The sequence below is a fragment of the Cherax quadricarinatus genome, chromosome 6 (genome assembly GCF_038502225.1).
Source record: "Cherax quadricarinatus isolate ZL_2023a chromosome 6, ASM3850222v1, whole genome shotgun sequence".
In the NCBI taxonomy this organism is placed as follows: Eukaryota; Metazoa; Arthropoda; class Malacostraca; order Decapoda; family Parastacidae; genus Cherax; species Cherax quadricarinatus.
The window spans coordinates 56,664,140-56,685,866 of NC_091297.1; positions in this window are offsets into that span (position 1 = coordinate 56,664,140).

Below are 21,727 nucleotides of genomic sequence, written 5' to 3' on the forward strand. Positions count from 1 at the left end.
CACTAGGTCAGTGAACTAAAGCCGGTAGGGTAATTGGACTTGTTTCGCATAGACCAGTAGGCCTGTGGCAGTGTTCTTTCTTTCTTATGTTCTTATGTTCTCTCTTCCTGCTTCATGAGCTTTATCAAACATCGTCTTAAAACTGTGTATGGTTCCTCTCTCAGTTACTTGTGTATGTGTGCATGTGTGTTCTAACTGTAGTTGCCTCGTGAATTAAACTTATTTCTTGGTATTCTGTGACGTCATAAATCCGTGTGGCTCACAGTACAAGACATGATGAAGGATCGATCCTCCGTGAATCAATCTTTAGACGGTTTAGGCAAAATTAAAGAGAAGCCGAAGAACTGAAGATCTTGAAGCATAAACTTAAAAATCTGAAGGGAATAAATAACATGAAGATCTAAGAGGAATAATATGAAGATCTCAATGCAAAACAATAAACAAAAGAAACAAAATGCAGGATTTTTTTTTCATGATAATCGTCTCGGTTACCCTGACACACAGAACATCAAAATGTCCAGAAACGAACACCAAGAAAAGGATTTTAAGCCAGAATAAGCACAGATTACAAAACAACGCTAACTGATAAAAATATTGATTAAAGTACTTGTTGGCAACCTTGTTATACGAGTCAAGATATTATATTAAACTCTCAACAATCTCAATAGAATAGAACCATGAGATAATATTTACAGAGTCACATTAGAAGACTGCAGAGCAGAATTAAAAATCGTAATAATAATATTTCTACTAGCTATTGAAATTACAACAAAGTAAAAAGAATGGTGAAAAACAGTGCCTTTGTATATTGCAAAGCCAGTCTTTCTTATTAAGAAATTGGCCGTGTCCCACCATGTCAAGGTGACCTGAAAAGAAAAACGAAAGATTTTTATTTTTAAATTTAGTAATTTTTACAGGAGAAGGGGTTACCAGCCCCTTGTTCCCGGCACTTTAGTCGCAGTTTGTAGATGAATGGTTCGGAGAACCGACATGTTGTTGAATTAGACATATGTGCAACTCTTGAGTATCTTTATTGAGAAAACGTTTCGCCACACAGTGGCTTCATCAATCCATACAAAGGAGAAACTTGGACTGATGAAGCCACTGTGTGGCGAAACGTTTCCACAATAAAGATACTCAAGAGTTGCACATATGTCTAATTCGACAACATGTCGGTTCTCCGAACCATTCATCTACAATCCTGTCAGACACTGCTACTTCTTGGGATCTTAATACTTGGGAATTCTTCACTTGCCTAACCCTTGGGCACGACCTACTTCCAAATTGGACAAATGTGGCACCACCTACGGCTGCTTCACCTCTCCTGTCTACGGTTTATAAGCTGCTTCTCCGCTCATATTCCTCATTCTATTCAAGACTGATGGACTGAACACATCGACTCAAGGCTGAGGGACTGATTACCTCATTCTCCTCCTGTTCTTCAATTTCTCCTTTGTATGGGCTGATGAAGCCACTGTGTGGCGAAACGTTTCCTCAATAAAGATACTCAAGAGTTGACCATATGTTTAATTCAACAGTCGCAGTTTACCACACGCATGGCTTACGGAGGAAAAATTCTATTCCACTTGCCTATGCAATATATAGTGAATTCACATTCACAAAAAAAAATTTATATACATGAGATACAAAAAATATCCCAGTGAACAATATTTAAGCAAACAAGAGAGTCAGCTGTGAGAAAACAGAGAGAATAATAGAAAGAAATTTTCATTTCAAATAATCTGACAGGAAAGTTTTGAGACAGGAGTACTTGAGAAATGACAAACTAAACGCCTCACTGAGTCCATTTTTGAGACATTGTCTCATGATAGGGTGACAAAGAATGAAATACATTCACTATCGTTCATTCATTGGTTGTGTTACCACAAGTGCGCGGATATTACGTCTCGTAATTTATAACATTCCTCGTCACACATCAAAAAATCCATTGTTGTTGTGCTCTAACAACCTCACATTGTCACCACTCTGCTCTAACAACCTCACATTGTCACCACTCTGCTCTAACAACCTCACATTGTCACCACTCTGCTCTAACAACCTCACATTGTCACCACTCTGCTCTAACAACCTCACATTGTCACCACTCTGCTCTAACAACCTCACATTGTCACCACTCTGCTCTAACAACCTCACATTGTCACCACTCTGCTCTAACAACCTCACATTGTCACCACTCTGCTCTAACTCATATTGTCAACTCTGCTCTAACAACCTCACATTGTCACCACTCTGCTCTAACAACCTCACATTGTCACCACTCTGCTCTAACAACCTCACATTGTCACCACTCTGCTCTAACAACCTCACATTGTCACCACTCTGCTCTAACAACCTCACATTGTCACCACTCTGCTCTAACAACCTCACATTGTCACCACTCTGTTCTAACAACCTCACATTGTCACCACTCTGCTCTAACAACCTCACATTGTCACCACTCTGCTCTAACAACCTCATATTGTCACCACTCTGCTCTAACAACCTCACATTGTCACCACTCTGCTCTAACAACCTCACATTGTCACCACTCTGCTCTAACAACCACATCACATTGTCTAACCACTCTGCTCTAACAACCTCACATTGTCACCACTCTGCTCTAACAACATCACATTGTCACCACTCTGCTCTAACAACCTCACATTGTCACCACTCTGCTCTAACAACCTCACATTGTCACCACTCTGCTCTAACAACCTCACATTGTCACCACTGTGCTCTAACAACATCACATTGTCACCACTCTCTGCTCTAACAACCTCACATTGTCACCACTCTGCTCTAACAACCTCACATTGTCACCACTCTGCTCTAACAACCTCACATTGTCACCACTCTGCTCTAACAACCTCACATTGTCACCACTCTGCTCTAACAACCTCACATTGTCACCACTCTGCTCTAACAACCTCATATTGTCACCACTCTGCTCTAACAACCTCACATTGTCACCACTCTGCTCTAACAACCTCACATTGTCACCACTCTGCTCTAACAACCTCACATTGTCACCACTCTGCTCTAACAACCTCACATTGTCACCACTCTGCTCTAACAACACATCACATTGTCACCACTCTGCTCTAACAACCTCACATTGTCACCACTCTGCTCTAACAACCTCACATTGTCACCACTCTGCTCTAACAACCTCACATTGTCACCACTCTGCTCTAACAACCTCACATTGTCACCACTCTGCTCTAACAACCTCACATTGTCTCCACTCTGCTCTAACAACCTCACATTGTCACCACTCTGCTCTAACAACCTCACATTGTCACCACTCTGCTCTAACAACCTCACATTGTCACCACTCTGTTCTAACAACCTCACATTGTCACCACTCTGCTCTAACAACCTCATTGTCACCACTCTGCTCTAACAACCTCATATTGTCACCACTCTGCTCTAACAACCTCACATTGTCACCACTCTGCTCTAACAACCTCACATTGTCACCACTCTGCTCTAACAACCTCACATTGTCACCACTCTGCTCTAACAACCTCACAGTGTCACCACATTGTCTGCTCTAACAACCTCATATTGTCACCACTCTGCTCTAACAACCTCACATTGTCACCACTCTGCTCTAACAACCTCACATTGTCACCACTCTGCTCTAACAACCTCACATTGTCACCACTCTGCTCTAACAACCTCACATTGTCACCACTCTGCTCTAACAACCTCACATTGTCACCACTCTGTTCTAACAACCTCACATTGTCACCACTCTGCTCTAACAACCTCACATTGTCACCACTCTGCTCTAACAACCTCACATTGTCACCACTCTGCTCTAACAACCTCATATTGTTACCACTCTGCTCTAACAACCTCACATTGTCACCACTCTGCTCTAACAACCTCACATTGTCACCACTCTGCTCTAACAACCTCACATTGTCACCACTCTGCTCTAACAACCTCACATTGTCACCACTCTGCTCTAACAACCTCATATTGTCACCACTCTGCTCTAACAACCTCACATTGTCACCACTCTGCTCTAACAACCTCACATTGTCACCACTCTGCTCTAAGAACCTCACATTGTCACCACTCTGCTCTAACAACCTCAAATTGTCACCACTCTGCTCTAACAACATCACATTGTCACCACTCTGCTCTAACAACCTCACATTGTCACCACTCTGCTCTAACAACCTCACATTGTCACCACTCTGCTCTAACACCCTCACATTGTCACCACTCTGCTCTAACAACCTCACATTGTCACCACTCTGCTCTAACAACCTCACATTGTCACCAATCTTCTCTAACAACCTCACATTGTCACCACTATGCTCTAACAACCTCACACTGTCACCACTCTGCTCTAACAACCTCACATTGTCACCACTCTGCTCTAACAACCTCACATTGTCACCACTCTGCTCTAACAACCTCATATTGTCACCACTCTGCTCTAACAACCTCACATTGTCACCACTCTGCTCTAACAACCTCACATTGTCACCACTCTGCTCTAACAACCTCACATTGTCAAGACTCTGCTCTAACAACCCCACATTGTCACCACTTTGCTCTAACAACCTCTCATTGTCACCACTCTGCTCTAACAACCTCACATTGTCACCACTCTGCTCTAATAACCTCACATTGTCACCACTCTGCTCTAACACTCACACACTGTCGTCACTCTCCTCTAACAACCTTACATTGTCACCACTCTGCTTTAACAACCTTACATTGTCACCACTCTGCTTTAACAACCTCACATTGTCACCACTCTGCTTTAACAACCTCATATTGTCGCCACTCTGCTCTAACAACCTCGCTTTGACACCACTTTGCTCTAACTTCCTCACATTGTCACTACTCTGTTCTAACAACCTCACATTGTCACCACTTTGCTCTAACACCCTCATATTGTCACCATTCTGCTCTAACAACCTCGCTATGTCACAACTTTCACTAACAACCTCACATTATCACCATTCTGCTCTAACAACATCACATTCTCGCCACTCTGCTCTGACACCTTCACATTGTCACCATTCTGCTCTAACAACCTCACTTTGTCACCACTTTGCTCTAACAAACTCACTTTGTCACTACTTTGCTCTAACAACCTCACATTGTCACCACTCTGCTCTAACAACCTCACATTGTCACCACTCTGCTCTAACAACCTCACATTGTCACCACTCTGCTCTAAAAACCTCACACTTTTACCTCTTTGTTGTAACAACATCACACTTTCGCAATTCTGCTCTAACAACCTCACATTTTCAACACTGCTCTAACAACCCATTGTAACCACTCTGCTCTAACAACCTTTACGTTGTCGCCAGTGTGCTGTAACAATCTCACATTGTCACCACTCTGCTCTAACAACCTCACATTGTAGCCACTCTGCTCTAACAACCTCACATTGTCACCACTTTGCTCTAACAATCTCACATTGTCATCATTCTGCTCTAACAACCTCACATTGTCACCACTTTGCTCTAACAATCTCACATTGTCACCACTCTGCTCTAACAACCTCACATTGTAGCCACTCTGTTCTAAAAACCTCACATTGTCACCGCTCTACTCTAACAACTTCACTTTGTCGCCACTCTGCTCTAACAATCTCACATTATCACCACTCTGCTCTAAAAACCTCACATTGTCACCACTCTGCTCTAAAAACCTCACATTGTCACCGCTTTGCTCTAACAACCTCACCTTGTCACTACTCTGCTCTAACAACATCACATTGCTGTCACTCTGCTCTAACGGCCTCATATTCTTGCCACTCTGTTCTAACATCGTCCCATTATCATCACTCTCCTCTAATAATTTCACATTGTCACCATTCTGCTCTAACAACCTCACGTTATCATCACTCTGCTCTAACAATTTTACAATGTCACCATTCTGCTCTAACAATCTCACGTTTTTTCCACTCTGCTCTAACACCTTCACATTGTTACCAATCTGCTCTAAAAACCTCACATTGTCACTACTCTCCTCTAACAACCTCACATTGTCACCACTCTGTTCTAACAACATCACATTTTCGCAACTCTGCTCTAATAACCTCACATTGTCACCATTCTGCTCTAACACCCTCACATTGTCACTACTTTTCTCTAACAACCTCACATTGTCACCACTCTGCTCTAACACCCTCACATTGTCACTACTTTTCTCTAACAACCTCACATTGTCACCACTCTGCTTTAACACCCTCACATTGTCACTACTTTTCTCTAACAACCTCACATTGTCACCACTCTGCTCTAATAACCTCACATTGTCACCACTCTGCTCTAACACCCTCACATTGTCACTACTTTTCTCTAACAACCTCACATTGTCACCACTCTGTTCTAACAACCTCACATTGTCGTCACTCTGCTCTTCCAACCTCATATTTTCACCACTCTGCTCTAACAACCTCATTGTCACCACTCTTCTCTAACAACCTCACATTCTCGCCACTCTGCTCTAACATTCTAATATTGTCACCACTCTCCTCTATCAATTTCATATTGTCACCGCTCTGCTCAAACACCCTCAAATTAACGACACTGTGCTCTAACAACCTCACATTGTCACTACTCTGCTCTAAGACTCTCACATTGTCACCACCCTCCTCTAACATCCTCACATTATCTCGACTCTCCTTTAACAACCTCATACACACACACACACACACACACACACACACACACACACACACACACACACACACACACACACACACACACACACACACACACACACACACACTCACACACACACACACACACACACACACACACACACACACACACACACACACACACACACACACACACACACACACACAAACCCACATACACACACAGATACACACATACATACACACACACATACACACACACACACACACACGCACACACACACGCACACACACACACACACACACACACACACACACACACACACACACACGCTCGTGCGCTCGAGAGAGAGTAACCGATCGTTTTCGCTTGTGAATCTTTAGCAGTTATTGGCCCACCAAAGCCACTGCGAAGGACGTCGAAAGTTGACAGTGTTAGTGAACAACCCGAGAAGTGATACACGATCTGTCCCAGTAAGAAAAGGGAGGTGAACGACACAGCTACATGAAAACAATTTGAATCAGTGCCATGAGAGAGAGAGGAATGGCCATAGGCGAACTTCAAACCTACAAGCCTCCTCTGGGATGACTTCACACCCCAAAATAGCAAGATTATCTACGCTATCTGGCTATTGTCCCAGTAGATACTGCAGTGTTTGTGGGTATACCACAAGGGACAAAGATCTTCTTGGATGTAAGGAGCCTACTTGTTCCAACTACTGCCACACAGATTGCATTCCAGAAGGAGAATTTTGTTGCAGCCAGGTTGAAAATTTCAGAAAATTTAAGGATATCCATAATCCTGTGGTATATGTGGATACAAGCCTGGAGCTACAGGAGGAAGCTTCAGAAGTCCTACCTCAGGGACTCCTGTCCAAAGATCAAGACTGCCCTCTTGGGCTGCGTTGTAAAGTTGCAGCTAAGATAATCCATCACAGGGAAGCACTTCATGAGCTCCTCAAATCATTAGATAACCTACAAGCTATTGTAGAAGGCCAGTGCAAGCCTGCATCAAGTGACGTAAGCTGCTCAGCTGATGGCGACACTATTGACAAAGACTGGAAGTCCCACACTGAGCTTAACTCAGGGGTAAACGACTGGTGGAATTCTGTCATCGCTAAGGTCCCACAGACTGACAGAGTTCAAAACACTACCTTTGGGAATTCTAACACAATTCCTCTGACCACCACAGAGGGAACAAATCCTCTTCCCAGCAACGTGGGAAGCCTTGGATCTGTTAATTCTCCTACACCTGACATCTCTGCTTCAGCCACTGCCAGTCTACTTGACAGTGCACATACCATCTCTGATCCTACACCTGTCAGCACACCTGCCGATACTATTCTAGAATCTGGTAGTAGTGCTTCGACAGCAAGTTCTGAGCCAGGAGCTTCTCCACCAGAGAACGGTGCAGTTAGTGATCAGGGAACTATCACTGCACCTGATCACCTACTGCGCCGAAGTACGAACAGCAGGGACACATCTGTCAGAACTGGTAGAGGGCGGGGTAGAGGACGTGGAGGAGGAAGACATCTACAGCCGTCTCACCCTCCACTAACACAGTTCCAGCGGCAGAATCTGAGGACAAATCTGCGAAACACAGGAGGTGCAACAAATCCTAGTCCATCCTCCCAGGCACCTAGGCTGTGCTCTCGCTGTCACCGGAAGGGGCACTCTGCCAACAACTGCCTGCGAGATACCAGGTGTAATTACTGCTACAAGAAAGGACATAAGGAGGACCAGTGTCGGAAGAAAAAGGAACTTGACAGACAGGGCCACCTGTTTAGAGACCTGTTCTCAGAACAAACCAGCAGGATCTCTGAATTGGTAAACACTCTCACACGTCACCCACTTAGCTACTCCTATCCCAGCCCAGCAGGTGGGATTGGGCCTTATACACGAGCACAGACCTACATCCCTGCAGCTGCCTCAGTACCCTACCTCTCTCAAGGGCAGGCACCTTACATTCCCTACACACCCACCACCTCAAGCTGACCACTTCATCATGAGGAGCCAGTCTATCAGCATCCTGTCGGCCAACATTAGAGGTTTCATTACTAATGTTGGAGAGCTCACACACAGCTTTGTGAACACTCGACGTCCCGACATGATAGCTGTTGTTGAAACATTTTTGGATGACAGGACTCCAGAAAATTTTGCAAGAATTGCTGGCTACACCTCATGGATGAGAAGAGACAGGCAAGGGCAAGGAGGTGGTGTTGCTGTGTGCTTCTCTAAAAGTGTTCATGCCCAGCACATAGATGTTGCCACCCCTACACATCTTGAAATGATGTTCTTCAAGCTCTGTATAAACACTAGTACCTCTGTACTAGCATGTGCAATGTACAGACCTCAGTGGCAACACGCAGACCCTATCAACTTCCTAATGGAAAATATTGACTCCCTTCTGCTACAACACAACTGTCAACATATTATAATTGTTGGTGACCTCAACCAGCACCTTATACAGAGGGACTTTGATGACCTTGCAGTGTTTGACATGAGAAACTTTGTTGATTTCCCTACTCATATCTCTGGCTCCTCCCTTGACCCAGTAGTGAGTGATCTGGCAGAAGGCATAGTCACTTGTCAACCCCTCGGCTACGTTGGATCGTCTGACCACAAGGCTGTTTTACCACACTTAAGATCCCAACAGAACGAGGTGAGGAGTCCACACGCACAACCTGGCTATGGGAAAGAGGTAATTGGCCAGCCCTTTGCTCTGAGCTCGCCACCACCGACTGGAATGCTCTTCTCCAGGGGGATGTTGACAACCAAGTGAAAGCCTTCACTGGACACATCCTTAATCTGCAACAAGAACACATTCATCACCGGCAATATGTGACAAAGCCTACAGATCAGCCTTGGTTTGGCTTTCGTTGTAGAGAGGCTGCTACTGCTAAGTACAAAGCATGGCGAAGGTATAAGAGACATCCTACCACCTATAACAGGAACTTGCACATGCAAGCCTGTAGGCATATGGGTGATGTTCAAGAGTGGGCCATTGCTAAATGGGAGGTGGACACTAAAAGAAAGTTAGCATAAGGTAGGGTAGGCTCCAAAACCTGGTGGTCCCTGGTCAAGGACAGACAAGGATATCTGCCTGATGAACTTATTCCACCTCTAAATCGACAGGATGGGACCACCTCTACTAGTAGTCAAGAGAAGGCGGACCTCTTTGCTGAACACTTTGCTACCAAAATGCAAGTTCCTGATCCAGCAAGGGACCCTCCTTGGCTAGCTGCAAGAACTGTGTCAAAACTGTCAGTGGTGACAATAAGGCAGGAGGAGGTGCATTTCCTTCTTAAATCACTTGACCAAGAAAAGGCTGTGGGCCCAGACAAGTTGAGCCCAAGATTGTTGAGAAGATGTGCAGACCAGCTAGCAGCACCTCTACCTCGCATCTTTCAGCACTGCCTAGTACAGTGTAAATGGCCCTCTCCATGGAAAGATGCAAATGTAGTCCCTGTTCACAAAAAGAAGAGCAGAGCAGAAATCAGCAACTACAGACCAGTGTCACTCCTGTCAATCACTGGTAAGATCCTTGAGACAATTATCTCAAGACAAATGACAGATTTTTTTGACTACCACTCACTACTTTGTGATCGTCAATATGGCTTCAGGAAAGGTTACTCTGCTGCTGATCTGTTGTTAAACCTCTCCACTAAGTGGCACCAGTCACTGGATGAATCCAAAGTCAGCTGTGTGGTAGCACTGGACATTGCTGGTGCTTTCGACCGGGTGTGGCACCAGGGCCTCTTAGCAAAACTTCAAGCACTGGGAATTGCAGGCTCTACGCTATGTCTCCTCAGTGATTACCTTCATGGTAGATCTCTAAGTGTAGTCCTCAATGGAACGGAATCAGCAAGGCATCCTATTGGGGCAAGCGTTCCACAAGGAAGCGTGCTGGGTCCACTGTTATGGAATGTCTACTTCAACGACCTTCTTCATCTCATCCCAGAATCACATGCATATGCAGACGACTGTACACTGACATTCACTTATCCAAGAGAAGAAATGCCAGCTGCTCTAAGCTACATCAATCACCAGCTGAGAGCTATATCAGCTTGGGGAAATAGATGGCAAGTAACATTTGCACCTGAGAAAACGCAAATGATGATCGTCTCTAGGCACCATGATGGTAATGCTGGTGCAGTAGTAAGGATGAATGGGACGATGTTGGCACCTGGAGAAGAAGTTGATATCCTTGGGGTGAAATTTGACTCCAAACTAACCATGAAGAACCATGTTGTAAATCTTGCAAACAAGGCAGCCAGGAAGCTTACAGCACTTCGCCGTATCTCGCATCTGCTTGACAGTAGGGGTTGCAAGATCCTGTACGAGGCACAAGTACGCTCACACCTTGAGTATGCTCCACTTTCTTGGTTTGCCTGCCCCCCCTCTCATCTGCGACTGCTTGACAGAGTAGAGAACAGAGCAAGACGTCTCATCTCTCGCCTGGACCCATCCTGGATAGATCTGTCATTTCAGCAGAGCCTTCAACATAGGAGGGATGTGGGTGGCCTTACTGTTATGTACAAGGCCAATATTGTCAAAATACCACACTTGGATCCACTTCGAGGACAGCGTGAAACAAGCTTTTATGCCACAAGACGGGCAGAAAGCAGCAACTTCACTCTGGCTGTACCCTTCTCCAGAACGTCACTCCATCTGAGATCATACATACCCAGGATGACTCGAGTATGGAACACATTCGTACAGCATAATGATATCAACGAGATAAAGTCAGTTGATCAAATGAAAATGCTGGCCCATAGATGGCTCCAACTTCATCCTGTCCCGTACTACTTGTATGTCTCATAACAATAAAAATGCTTTCAAATGAGCTGATGTAGGTAACAGCTCTTAGCTTGCCAATAAAGTTAGGAATCCTTAACCTGTAATATAGCTGTCAATAAAGCTAGGGATCCTTAACCTTGTCAAACCCTGTGTAAAAAAAAAAAAAAAAAAAAAAAAAAAAAAAAAAAAAAAAAAAAAAAAAAAAAAAAAAATAGGCCTAGTGTGGGTGTAGGTGGTATTACCACATCCCAATACCAAAATTCAACAAGCGTAAGTGTGACCCAAGCCAGGGAGATAAGAGATAAGGATGGTTGAGTTAGTGAATCCTGTGTATAGTGCATACAGTGGTAGATGAGTTAGTGAATATAGTGTATAGGGAATACAGTGAAGAAGAAACAGTAGAGGAATCAACACGGGAAGGATCTTACAGCGCATGAGAGGAGCAGATGTCGGACTGCCAGACGTAACTTATAAAGCCTTTTTTGTGGTTGCAGTGTGGGAACTGAGCCTGGCCCTGGATCACTGATAGCTTAGGGTTATAAACCCTGCTCTGAAGAACTGAATGTCATACTTAGGGCATTAAACACTTAACAAAGGAGTAGAATTAGGGAGAGGATAAATATGGGGACCACAGGCACTGTAGTGTGCACGCAGACACTGGTCAGAAAACTAACACTAATATGGTTTATTTAGTAAGCAAGTAAGTATAGCTTCAGGTCTATACGAGTAGGTGCATAGGCATAGTGCACAGCAGCATGCGTGTGGAGAACCTAGGATAGCCCAAAAAGTCTGACGCATGACCTATTTTATTTAAATCAAGGTAGAGAGGTTAGAAGGCTGGCGACAGCCAGCAGACTCGCGAAAACTGACTGCGCATAACCCTTAACTGCGTCCTTCTCTCTCCCACCCCTCCTTATTTCTCTCTATCTCTCTTTCCCTCTCTCTCTCACCCCTCCCTCTCGTTTCTTTCTCTCTACCCCATAGCCTTTTCCTCCATCCTCCTCTCTCTCTCTCCGATAGCCTTTACCCCCACCCTCCTCTCTCCTCTCCCTCTCGTTTCTCTCTTTCTCTCCCATAGCCTTTTTCTCCCACCCTCCTCTCTCTCCCTCTCCCTCTCCCTCTCCCATAGACTTTCCCCCACCCTCCTCTCTCTCTCTCTCTCTCTTTTATTTTTTTTAACATAGGGTTTGACAAGGTTAGGTTAAGGATCCCTAGCTTCATTGACAAACTATTTACAGGTTAAGGATTCCTAACTTTATTGACAAGTTAGGAGCTGTTACCTACATCTCTCTTTCCCTGTCTCCTTCATTCTATCTTTCTCTCTCCCCTTCCCTCTCATTAATCTCTCTCTCTCTCTCTCTCTCTCTCTCTCTCTCTCTCTCTCTCTCTCTCTCTCTCTCTCTCTCTCTCTCTCTCTCTCTCTCTCTCTCTCTCTCTCTCTACCCTTTCTCTCTGCCCCTCTCATTTCTCTCTCTCTCTCTCTCTCTCTCTCTCTCTCTCTCTCTCTCTCTCTCTCTCTCTCTCTCTCTCTCTCTCTCTCTCTCTCTCTATCCCCTAGCAGAGAACCTGAGATCGGGTGGATAAACCCGGGAGGGAAGAACCTGAGAGGAAAGACTGGGAGTTAGAGCTCAAAAAAGGGAGGAAGAGTGGGGAAGTAAGATAGAAGAGCTTGGAAAGATAATGGAGGAGAGGATAGCTGAAGAGAGCAGGAAGTGAGGGCTACAAGTTTTAGCAGCAGAAGCTAGGATACAGTGTTTAGAAGAGAAACTAAAAACCCTGAAAGAGATTAGAGAGACAAATGACAGTACAGATACGGCATCAGGAACCTCTATGTCAGTCACAGACAAGGGGACAATAGGAAGAAAAGGAAATATGCCATATGCGAAGGCCCTATCAGTCACACGTGGGACCAAGGAAAAGACGAGGAGTACACTAAGATGAAATGACTGGTCTGAAGACAACGAAGGTATGTTATATGCAGAGACTAAAAGTCAACTGCTGTAGCAAGGAAGAGATGATCATGAAAGACAGTTTACTAAGCATATAGCCTTCAGCAAGGAGAGGGATTGAAGGCAGGAACGTATCAATTGAAGGAACCAAAACACCTCAGAGGATGCAAAGAGAGATACAGTGGGAGGAGGAAAGAGAGAGGTCAGTTTTTGTATATGGGCTCCATGAAGCTGAAGGGGAAACCTACGATTAAAGAAAACACGAGGAGGAAAAAGCGATTGAAGGTATCATGAAAACAATAGGCGAGGGCGATATGACCCAGGTAACAAATTTTCAGAGAACTGGGTGGTTTGCGAGTGAAAGGAAACGGCCTGTCAAAGTGATTTTCAAGGAAGAATCAGCTCGAACCAGGATCCTGCAACAGAAAGCACGACTGAGGGACAAGCCAAAGTACCGGAGAGTAGACCTCAATCGCAACAGAACACAAGAAGAAAGGAAGATACTGAAAGAGAGGGTACAAAGATGCGAGGAGGAACGAGAGGCAGTGATAAAGATGAGCAGGACCCAGACTCAGGAGGAAGGGCAAACACACCCTGCAGAAATTCCCTCAGAAGGACTCCAACCGCGACAACCCCAACACAACTGAACAATCTAAACCAAAACCCACACATTGTTCCCTCTGCCCCCAACCCCCACATCACAAACCTCACACCTACAGCAGTCCCCTATGGGCACTCTGACCCCACCGACCTCATCACAAACCCCGCCCACACCACAACACGAACGCAGATGGAATAACAAATAAATGTGAGGAGTGGCACGAAAGAATCAATTAGAAATCCCCAGACATCATAACAGTCACAGAAACGAAACCCACTGAGACAATAACAAATGCAATCTTCTCACTGGGAAAGATAAAAAGAGGGAGAGGAGGGGTTGTGCTGCTCATAAAAACCGATGGGGATTTGAGGTAATGGAAGGCATGGACGAGATTAAAGAAAGGGACTACATATTAGGTACAATTCAGTCTCGGAAACATAAAGTAGTTATTGGAGTGATGTATAACCCATCCCATCATAGAACTGCAGGAGGCCAAGAGAGGTGTACAAAGAAAACAAGAGAGCGATGGTGGCCACACTGGCGGAGGTGGCAAGAAGAGCTCACTCGAGCAGAGCAAAGTTACTGCTTATGGGCGATTTCATCTACAGGGAGGTCGATTGGGAAAACCTGGAGCCACATAGGGGTCCCGAAACATTGAGTGCCATAATAATGGATGTGGTACTGGAAAACATCATGCATCAACATGTCAGGGACACTACCAGAGAGAGATGGAAGGATGAACCAGCAAGACTGGACCTTGTGTTCAACCTGAGCAGTTCAGACATTGAGGACATTACTTACGAGAGGCCCCTTGGAGCAAGTGATCACATGGCTCTGAGTTTTGAATATATAGTAGAGTTACAAGTGGAGGGGGTAACAGGAATTGAATGGGAGAAGCCAAACTATAAAAGGGGGAACTACACAGGCATGAGGAACTTCCTACAGGAGGTTCAGTGGGACAGAGAACTGGTAGGAAAGTCAGTAAACGAGATGATGGAATATGTAACAACAAAATGCAAAGAGAGAGAGGAAATGTTTGCTCCCAAGGGCAATAGAAATAGTTGGAAGAACAAAGCGAGTCCTTGGTTTACCCGAAGGTGTAGGAAGGCAAAAACTAAGTGCAACAAAGAACGGAAAAGATACAGGAGGCATAGGACCCTGAAAAATAAAGAGATTAGTCGAAGAGCCAGAAACGAGTATGCACAGGTAAGAAGGGAGGCCCAGCGACAGTACGAAAACGACATAGCATCGAAAGCCAAGCCTGACCCGAAACTGCTGTATAACCACGTTAGGAAGCAGACAAAAGTCAAAGACCAGGTGATCAGGCTGAGGAAAGAAGGTGAGAAACTCACAAGAAAAGATCAAGAGGTATGTGATGAACTCAACATGAGATTTAAGGAAGTATTTATAGTGGAGACAGGAAGGCCTCTGGGAGGACAGAACAGAGGGGGACACAAGCAAGGAATATACCAACAAGTGTTGGATGACATACATGCAACTGAGGAGGAGGTGAAGAAGCTGCTAACGGACATTGATACCTCAAAAGCAATAGGGCCGAACAACATCTCCCCATAGGTCCTTAGAGAGGGAGCAGAAATGATGTGTGTGCCACTAACCACAATCTTCAATACATCCCTTGAAACTGAGCAACTACCTGAGGTATGGAAGACGGCAAATGTAGTTCCCATTTTTAAAAAAGGACACAGAAAAAAGGCACTAAACTATAGACCAGTGTCACTGACATGTATAGTATGCAAAGTCATGCAGAAGATTATCAGGAGGAGAATAGTGGAGCACTTGTAACGGAACAAGAGTATAAACGCCAACCAACACGGATTTATTGAATGCTAATCCAGTGTCACAAACCTTCTGGAGCTTTATGATAAGGTAACAGAAGTAAGACATACGAGAGAAGGGTCGGTTGATTGCATTTTCTTGGACTGCAAGAAGGAGTCTGACACAGTTCCAAAAAAGAGATTAGTGCAGAAGCTAGAGGATCAGGAGCATATAACAGGAAGTGCACTGCAATGGATCAGAGAATACCTTACAGGGAGGCAACAACGAGCCATGGTACGTGATGAGGTATCACAGTGGGCACCTGTGACGTGCGGGATCCCACAGGGGTCGGTCCAAGGACCAGTGCTATTTTTGGTATGTGTGAATGACATGATGGAAGGGATAGACTCAGAAGTGTCCCTGTTCGCAAATGATGTGAAGGTAATGAGGAGAATTAAATCAGATGGGGATCAGGCAGGACTTCAAAGAGACCTGGACAGGCTGAACACCTGGTCCAGCAACTGGCTTCTCGATTTGAACCCCGCCAAATGCAAAGTCATGAAGACTGGGGAAGGGCAAGGAAGACTGCAGACAGAATATAGGGTAGGTGGACAAAGACTGCAAACCTCACTCAAGGGGAAAGATCTAGGGATGACCATAACATCGAGCACGTCTCCGGAGGCACACATCAACCAGATAACTGCTGTAGCATATGGGTGCCTGGCAAAGTGAAAATAGCATTCCGATACCTTAGTAAGGAATCGTTCAAGACACTGTACACTGTGTACGTCAGGCCCATACTGGAGTATGCAGCACCAGTTTGGAATCCACACCTGGTCAAGCACGTCAAGAAATTAGAGAAAGTACAAAGGTTTGCAACAAGATTAGTTCTGGAGCTCAGGGGAATGTCCTACGAAGAAAGGTTGAGGGAAATCGGCCTGACGACACTGGAGGACTGGAGGTTCTGGGAAGACATGATAACGACATACAAAATACTGCATGGAATAGATAAGGTAGACAGAGACAGGATGTTCAAGAGAGGGAACACAGAAACATGGGGTCACAATTGGAAGCTGAAGACTCAGACGAGTCACAGGGATGTTAGGAAGTATTTCTTCAGTCATAAATTCGTCAGGAAGTGGAATAGCCTAGCAAGTGACGTAGTGGAGACAAGAACCATATATAGCTTTAAGACGAGGAATGACAAAGCTCAGGGAGCAGAATAGGAGAGGACCTAGTAGCAATCAGTGAGGAGACGGGGCCAGGAGCTGAGTCTCCACCCCTACAACCACAATTAGGTGAGTACACACACACACACTCACACACACACACACACACACACACACACACACACACACACACACACACACCGTCAGTCACACACACACAGTCAGTCAGCAGACGTGGGTGCACAAGGCTCCGAGAACTTTAGTATTTTTTAAGGCGTGCAGTAACTGCTAGCAGTAATCAGTGGTAGTGACAACGTCAGTTAACAATCCTATGAGTGATAACCAGAGTTTTTATTTAAAAAAAAGTCGAGAGGAAGCCTGAAATCATTAATATTTCAAAGTGTCAAACCGTTAGTGGCTAGTAGACTTCTGTTGCTACACAGATTCAAATATACAAAGATTCAAGTGAGTGTGGAAGCCGGTGTTCAAGAATTTCGAGAGATTGGATAACAAGTGAAATGTGGGGCACCATACAGTGAGAGTGAAAAAGTTAATAAGCAAAAGGAGAAAGGAAAAATATAATATATAACAAAGGAAGGTGGCAGTAGGCCTGCTGAAGCAGTGACGTCACAACAGTTGTGTGACATTATACATATAAAGTGTAACACCGAATGTGAAGTGTATTCTAATATAAGTGAAGTGTATTCTATCATAAGTGAAATCACTTGAGGGACGCGGGATGTATGAGCATATACGGTTATAAAGATCATGGGTGAAGAATTTTCAAAATAGTGATAGAAGGCGTATGTACGACGACTACGTCATCAGCATCTGGCAACTTGTCATCGCATCACTGCCAGCGCAAGTATCACTCACCTGTTGGGGTTGTTGTGGGGTTCTGAATCCTGGCCTTGCCTCACTGTTAGATACTGGTCACTCACTCCTGCAAGCTATTACCAGAATTAGAGCAGATTTCATACCTTCTTGTTAACTGGCTTGAAATCCCTCCCTCTCTTTCTCTCTCTTTCTCTCTCAATACCTATCTCTCTACCTCTCTTTACCCATCTCTCTCTACCTATCTCTCAGTACCTGTTTCTCTACCTCTACCTATCTCTCTCACTACCTCTATCTATACCTCTCTCTATTTATACCTCTCTCTACCTATACCTCTCTCTATCTATACCTCTCTCTACCTATACCTCTCTCTACCTATACCTCGCTACCTATACCTCTCTCTACCTATCTCTCTCTACCTATATCTCTCTACCTATCTCTCTCTCTACCTATCTCTCCCTTTGCCTATCTCTGTTCCCTCTCCCAACTCTCCGTTCTCCCTTATAACATCTCTCCCCTCTAACACCTTCCCCCTCTAACGTCTCTCCCCCTCTAACATCTCTCCCCCTCTCACTATCTCTCCCCTCTCCCATTTCCCATCTCTCTCTCTCCCCTCTTATCTCCCCCTATCCTCTCTCTCCCCTCTCTCTCTTCCATCTCCCCTCTCTCCCCCCTTCTCCCCTGTCTCTCCCCTCTCTCTTCCCTGTCTCTCCCCCTCTCTCTCCCCTCTCTTTGCCCCTCTCTCCCCTCTCCTCTCTCTCTCTCTCTCTCTCTCTCTCTCTCTCTCCTCCCTTTTCCCTTCTCACTCTCCCCCTCTCTCCTCCCTTTTCCATTCTCACTTTCTCCCTTCTACCTCTTCTTTCTCTTTCTCTCTTCTACCTTTCCCTTCCCTCTCTTTCTCTCTCTCTCTCTTTCTCTAAAAAAAAAATATGGTGGGGACTCGCAGGAACCAGGGATCAAATGAGAATGGTTCTGGTAGGGAGGAGTGGATGGAGGAGCAGTGGAAAAGGATGGAACAAGAATGGGAGAGAAAATTAGGAGAGCTTTCTGAAAAAATGGAGACAGAGCTTTCTGCAAAATTAGAAGAGAGGTTGGAGAAGGAGAAGAAGAACTGGGAGGCACAAGCCGAAACTGCAATAACCAGGGTAAAGGTCCTAGAAGATGAGGTAAACAGGCTGAAGCAAGTTACATGGGCATTGACCAGAGAAGACACAGCATATGAAGCTGAGAGGCCGAACAGGAAGGAGGGAGATATGAATTATGCTAAGGCCACAACGTGCCAAGAAGGGCCAAGGAGTGAACGGGGAGAGCAGCTTGGTGCAGGAAGAGAGGGGGTTAGGTCAAATGCAAAGGCACAACAATGCTACCAAGAGTCACTGGAAAAAACAAGGGAGAAAATGACCATGTACAGACAGGAACCAGAGTCACAGAGGGAGAGGCAATGGGAGGAGGAAAGGGCAAAATCAGTGTTTATCCACGGGTTTCAGGAGAGAGAGGAAAGGACACACACTGAAAGACAGCAGGCAGAAAGAAAGGAGATTGAGGACATCATCAAGGAAATAGGTGAAGAAGACATGGACGAGATTGTAAATTTTCAGAGAATAGGGGGGTACTCCAATGGGAGAAAACGACCGATCAAGCTGATTCTCAGGACAGAAACAGTACGGAACAGGATCCTCCAAGAGAAACCACGGTTGAAATACTCGGAAAAGTACATGAGGGTGTTCTTAGACAGAGACAGAACACAAACAAAACGACAGCAGCTGAGGGAGAAGACAAAAGAGCGAAAGGAGCTACGAAAGGAGACAAGGTTAGAACCAGCAGAGGTCAATCAGAGCAGAACAGAGCAGCAAGTGCAAGCACACACAGAACTATCCTCAGAACACCATCCCAACACAAACTACAATCTACACTCACAGCTTCCACCCAACACCCAGCTATAGAATCCCACAGTAAGCTACCAGGTCTCCCACCCTTACAGGCCCCCCAAACCACAGTGTTGGAAAGGAAACTGAAGGTATAAGAACATAAGAACATAAGAAAGGAGGAACACTGCAGGAGGCCTGTTGGCCCATACTAGGCAGATCCTTTACAATTCATCCCACTAACAAAACATTTGCCCAACCCAATTTTCAATGCCACCCAAGAAATATGCTCTGATGTGAAAGTCCCACTCAAATCCAACCCCTCCCACTCATGTACTTATCCAACCTAAATTTGAAACTACCCAAAGTCCCAGCCTCAATAACCCAACTAGGTAGACTGTTCCACTCATTTACTACCCTATTTCCAAACCAATACTTTCCTATGTCCTTTCTAAATCTAAACTTATCTAATTTAAATCCATTACTGCGGGTTCTCTCTTGGAGAGACATCCTCAAGACCTTATTAATATCCCCTTTATTAATACCTATCTTCCACTTATACACTTCGATCAGTATCGTAGGGGTTCTTAAATGGAGATATCAAGGGTTGAAGGTAGACACACTTGTTGGATGGTAACATATATTGTCAGACTGAGCTGATGAGGAATGGAGCCCAGCCTTGCCGTGTTCTTGTCTGGATGGTCTGCCGCCGAGTGAGAGGGAGGCAGAGGTACGAGCCTACACATGCGCATCCTGTGACGTCACACAAAGTCACAGGCCTACAAGGGATCTCCTGTCTAAAGCACATGGATGATACTAATATGCCATGCTATATAACACAGGGATCAGCAACTATGCTGACAGCTCTGTCATGTTACGTATGTCGTCTCGACATACACTACTATCTACAGGCTGAACAGGCAGGCGGTTCTGGGCTGATTCTATACAATAACAAATTCATATATAACTTAGAACTAATGGATGGTATCATAATAGATGTTACAACATGAGTTTTATGTAATAGGTATTAACGTAATCACTTTTAACGTAATGCATTACAAACTATAAGAACAAATCATTATGCAATATGGATGGAATTGATCGATCGATCTGTATTCATGCACTCTACAGATTCTGAGGAAGAATAAATATATATATATATATATATATATATACAAGGTGAAATTAACAGCAAAGGCATCTGGTGCGCACTCGGATCATTACTGTCAAATTCTCAGAATACGAAGGGAACGTGAATACGAATTTTTTTTTTTTTTTTTTTTTTTTTTTTTTAACTGATCAGTTAATAACAGACAGTTGACAATTTACTTCATCTCGGACATCTAGTTATACAGACTATGTACATTTAAACTCAATTCTGCGAGGGTGAGGTTTACATATGCAGAATGGTTATCATCTCTGGGAGGATCGAATTCCTATGCAATGGCTAACACATGCCTTGACTGAGGGAGATCTGAACAAGTATCTACAAAAGATACTTGTGGGTTTCTCATTACTTGTCGAGTATGCAAGGAGTAACGACATTCAGGTTGGTTATCTGACTGAGTATCTGAGGTAGAGGGTACAGAGTCAAGAGGGTTTTCAGCATCTGTCATATTAGTCTGGGTAGCAATATCATCAACATCGCATACTAATTTCATATGATCTAAATGCGATTCTTTGTATTTGCCAGTACTAATTTCTCTAACCTTATACTTATTACCTGAGATATTTTCTACTACTTGATAAGGGATGACAAACTTTTGATCGAGCTTAGGCATTTCGGATGTTTTGTTGAAATTTGTCAGCATTACTCTTGAACCTACTTTGACTTTTGACGGCTTAGCACGGCTATTAGTTACTCTAGTAAATTCTACTGTTGATTTATGAAGTGTTTCACGGATTCTTCTAAAAACACACTGAGCCATGCTGGTACGAGTTGCTACGAAATCATCAGGGTTGTAATTAGGTTTCGGAGTGGAATATAACAACTCATAGGGTAAACGCTTGTCTACACCGTACAATGCATAATGTGGAGTATCACCTATGGAAGCATTGTAAGCAGAATTTATGGCACATTGAACATC